Raw genomic sequence first — 5198 nt, forward strand, 5'->3', positions numbered from 1 at the left:
GGTTTATTCTCTTCCCTGGTACAAATATGCAACTAATGGTTTTGAAAGAGAACTTGCATAAGAAAAATCTTGGCATTTTTTAGTTTAAAGAGAATCATCATAGCCTATTGGTACAAACTGTTTCCTTGGGGAAAAAATCTTGACCAGATATTATCATGAGTTCTAGTTTGATTTGAGTATATCTAGATTGTTTTGCCAGTCCATATTACATGACATTTTCTTTTATTGTATTGGAGATGCTGGAATATTAATTGCTAAAGAATGAATTGTTTTTGATGTTTAAGAAAAAAGAAAACAGTAAAAGTTAACAAATACAAATTTAGCACTGCAATAAATGAGCTACACAGCAACTCAGTAAATTATGCCTCAAATAATGAAAGAGACATTTATTTCCATCAATGAAAATTTCCCCCTGTACAGTTGACCCTTGAACAATGCATGTTTAAACTATGGGTCCACGTATATGGGGATTCTTTTCAATAAATACCTGTACTGTTTTCCATCTGTTGTTGGGGGTTTGCATATGTGGAGAGCCGATTGTATGCACTGATCTACACCATTTATATAGGGAACTTCAACATTTGTAGTATTTTCAGGGGTCCTGGAACCAATCCCCCTCGAATACCAAGAAACAACTTAAGTTTGGGGGGAGTCAAAAGTTATATGGGGATTTTAATTGTGTGGGGGTTAGCACCTCTAACTCCTGCATTGTTCAAGGTCAACTGTAGTTTTATATCTGTATTTGATTTTGTGTCATCATCACATGACTTTTTTCAAATATAAAGTAAGAACTACATAATATTAACCATCTCAAATAAATACCTGAATTTAATAGATGGAGACCAATCCTGCTGAACAGTAGACTATTACAATGTATCAGCCATCATCCATGAAATATCAAGAAAAGCAAAAGATGACTTTAAAATAGCCTGACCTTCCATGGGAAGTTATGAAGACTATCATTTTATGTATAGACCTGGAATGAGGTTTTTTGTCAAACTTCCAGATATCTGTTAGAACAGTCCACACACAGTCTTAGAGGTAACTTACCTTTGGAAGATCAAAGAAAATTAGGTATGAGCAGAAAAAAAAATGCATTTGTTTCTGTACTCAACAAGAAAGAGGCTACTGGCTTCTAAACAAAGACCATTGTGAGGTAAATAAAAAGATAAAAATAGCTAAGCCATTAGTACTTGTTGACTATATATTAACAATTATTTATGTTTCAGAAGCAAAGAAAACACTTAAGTTAGAGCCATAAAATACCAACTCTAATGTTATTTCCTCTCCTCTTTACCCAGAGTCTTAAAGCAAGAATGCCAAAAACGATATTGGTCTCTACCTATTGTCTTGTTTTCAGCTTCGAGGAACCTAATTTCATTTGCAATAGAGTGATGTTGCATGTATCTCCCTCATCTCTGTATTGCACTAGGTTGGCAAAATATAAACAATTTTTAACATTCAATGAAAAAAATTCTGGAAGGATCAAGGCATTTTCTTTTTATTCCAGAATGCTGAGATGACAATCCTTAAGGAGGTGAAGTCTGTTTCTAGAGGTACTCCAGGATGAGCAGATAGGTATCAAAATGACATTCAATGGGCTTGTCATCCAACATCCTTCACATGAAGAAAGATATTTCTGAAACTATTTCCAAAGCGAATTGCCTGAGAATTTGCCACATAGCCTTGAAACTGCCTGGTAATTTTCTTGCATGGGCGCTTTATAATGCACAGATATCAGTAGCATTTAAAATACTCGGCGAGTACTTTCCAGAGGTTGGAGGATTCAGTGAGCCTGGAGAGTTCATCGAGCCGTTTCTCACTTATTGAGACAAAATCTTCATGTTGTCACTGACTGTCACGATTTGGACCTTAGGAGGTCCCAGACAAGTGTGGATATCTACCATTCCTTTCCACGAGAGTTAAACTTACCTTGGGTTGTTCTTCATCCAGCGATTTCCCCCCACAGATGGGCAAATTATTTACGCCATGATTACATCGCTCATTTTTGTGAAACTGGAAATGAAACTGATTGTGTAGTTTCCAATTATTAAAAATTCACCCAAATCCCATGCATGTCCCCAGTGCACATTCTGGAATGTTCAAACGAAATTTTCCAAGGGTGATCATCTCAGATTTTTCTAATAAAACAAACGTTTGCAGGCAATACTTGCAGAGCGCACATGAGTCTGGTTTCCTGATCGGGAGCAAAGGCTCTTCTGCGGCTGGGTGTAACCTGTTCTTTGAGCTCTTTGGAAACCACCCTGCTCTCCCCTATCCTCCGGCTGCCACGCAGACGCTCCCCTCTCCGCCGCCAGCGCCAAACCTGCAAAAATTCTGACCATAAATGTAGCTTTCCTCTTCCCGGGCCATCTGCGCTACGCCCAGGAAGAAAGAAAAACTCACCACTGCCTCTTCTGCCAGATTTTCTCTCGCACGATTTCCTGAATATCCTCTGAGTACGTTGTCTTAATAAAAGAAGCCTTCGAAAGCCTTGTAAGAGAGAGATCGTCAGCTTACTTCTAGTCCCATTCACTGGCAGAAAGGTCAAACATGGGCTCGCTGCCGACGTTTTCCAAGCCCCGTCTATCGCTGGCAGCCTTCGGATTTGTCTTTTCTAAGATGGAGTCTGCAAGAAACGCAGGGCTCCTCCTCCTACTTTTTAGCCTGTAGCACCACCAGGCGTCCGCACTGAAAACCTGGTGTCTACAGCGCTTTCCCTCAGACAGTCAAAGTCTGTTCGTAGTCACGTCGTCTAGTGGCACATTACTTACCTCCTGATAGATTCATTACCTCTATGGCTTTTAGGTTAGCCAATGTGAACAAAACAATAATTAATTAGTGTATGATTTTATTATCCTATTATCAATTATGTGATTATCATAATATCATAGCTGTACAGTTTCCTTTGAGAGTATCTTGAATTGGATTTCTTCCATTTCAGGTAGGTCAGTCATTTGGCTATGCATTCATTGAATTTACAAATTTATTGGCAGGTGTTTAATCCAGATTATATTCAGGCACTGGGAAAGGCATTGGGGATATAAAATTGAATAAAGCCTGGTGCCTATTCCTCAAGAGGTTACAGCCTAGAAGGGAGACTCAAGTAAAGCTACAATTACGGTAGTTAGTGATAAGTGCTAAGGCAGAGATTTGCACAGGCACTGTGAGGTCCTCAAAGGGATATGTAAGTAAAAACAGAAATGGGGCATCAGGAAAGATTACCAGAGGAGGTGAGGTTTGCGTGAAGCTGAATTTTTTTGGTACCAACTTAAACACAGACCCATTGAAATTATTTTCTACTACAGCTGAAGTATTTCTGACTTTGCAAGAAATAAATTTTTCTCAAAAGATGGGAACATTGTCGAATGCAGTCTCTCCGTCAGTCAGTCAATAGCACAGGCTCCTGTATGAGGTGACAAAGACCGGTTTGAATTTGGCTCATATATCTAATACTCATTTTTTAAAAAAATCCTTGTTCGAGGACATGTTTTTATTGATTTTAGAGAGAGAGAAACATCATTGTGAGAGAGAAACATCAATAGGTTACCTCCCATACCTGCCCCAACTGGGGATCAAACCTGCAACCTAGGTATGTGCTCTGACTGGAACTTGAACCTGCAACCTTTTGGTATATGGGAGGATACTCCAACCAGCTGAGCCATCTGGCCAGGCCTCTAATACTCAATTTTAATGAGAGCCCTGCAGCTGGAGTAGGTGCGTGTATGAACCGTTTGTTCTATTAACAACATCTTAAGGAGATACCATAAAATGGTGGTTAAGAGCACAGGCTTTTGTGTCTGGAAATCTCATATTCAAGTCCTGGCTCTGCTACTTCATATATGTAGTATTTTAAAAGTTACTGAATCTCTCCAAACTTCAGTTTCCTCATCTGAAAAAGGGATATAATGATGTTATCTTTTATTAATGTTTTTATTAGACTTAACATTCATTTAAGGGATATACAGATATACAACTAGTTTGATCCATTACTAATATTAAAAAAAGGAACACTTCATGAATTTGCATGCCATCCTTGTGCAGGGGCCATGCTAAGCTTTTCTATATCGTTCCAATTTTAGTATAGGTGCTGCCAAAGCGAGCACAATGATGTGATCTTATTCATGAAGTTGTAAGGGGTTACATGAAACAATGCTTATGGAATGTTCAGTCTAGTGTCTTGGAACATTATGGTGTTTCATAAATGCTATTATGAGTGGTTATACTATAGAAAAATGAATTTATCTACATAGTCCTGTTAACTTCTACAAACAAATGTTAAGTCTAAATGACTCTTAAAAGGAAACCTTGTATCCTCTTGGTAAGAATGTAAATTGGTGCAGCCATTATGAAAAAAAGTATGGATGTTCCTCAAAAAATTAAAAATAGAAAAATTATATGACCCAACAATTCCACTTCTGTGTATATGATTGAAGAAAATTAAATCACTGTCATGAAGAGATATTTGCACCCTCATGTTCATTGCAGCATTATTCACAATAGCCAAGATGTCAAAAAACCTAAGTGTCCATGGACACATGAATGAATGAATGAAATATATATATCACTCAGCCATAAAAAGAAGGAAATCCTGCCATTTGTGCACCATCTGGTCCTGGCCTTTTCTTTGTTAGGAAGTCCATAAGAAACTATGATTCTTCCAGGACTGGTCATGGAATAGGATAGCTGCAGTCCATCTTGGCCAGAACCAGAATCATTATTACCTTTTCTTCTTTCTGCCTTTCCCTCCATTCTGTTCTTCTGGAACTTTTATTGGGTCTATGTTAGGATTTTTCAACTTATCTTCCAGGTCTTATGTGACAGTTTTAAAACCCGAGTCCCAGGTTTTTTGATACTCCTCTATTCAAAATGTAGGGCCTACGTCCCCTCTGCTTAAATCTGATCTCTGACTGCTTAACCAAAAAGTCAAGAAAGTATGATGGAAGTGGTATTTGCTCTTGGACCCCAGCCACCATGTTGTAAAGAAGCATAGACCATATAGAAAGGTCACGTGCAAGTTTCTGATTGACTGCCAGCATCAATCATGAAAGGGAAGTTACCTCCAGAACATAGTAGCCCATGGTCAGATGTCACCCTAGTTTTGAGCCTTTCTATCTGAGGCATCATAGTACAAACAGTCCATCCCTACTATGCCCGCCCCCACTGAATTCCTGACCCACAGAGTTCATGAGCATAGT

At 38.6% G+C, this 5198-nt stretch overlaps 1 non-coding gene across 1 annotated transcript; it reads right to left on the minus strand.

Moving 5' to 3' along the window:
- Positions 1-3999: 3999 nt before the first annotated feature.
- On the minus strand, positions 4000-4106 carry LOC111825510. Its single transcript, XR_002828692.1, has one exon. It is a non-coding gene; the product is annotated as a U6 spliceosomal RNA (small nuclear RNA).
- Positions 4107-5198: the final 1092 nt, after the last annotated feature.

Source organism: Myotis lucifugus, unplaced genomic scaffold (genome assembly GCF_000147115.1).
Source record: "Myotis lucifugus unplaced genomic scaffold, Myoluc2.0 scaffold_28, whole genome shotgun sequence".
In the NCBI taxonomy this organism is placed as follows: Eukaryota; Metazoa; Chordata; class Mammalia; order Chiroptera; family Vespertilionidae; genus Myotis; species Myotis lucifugus.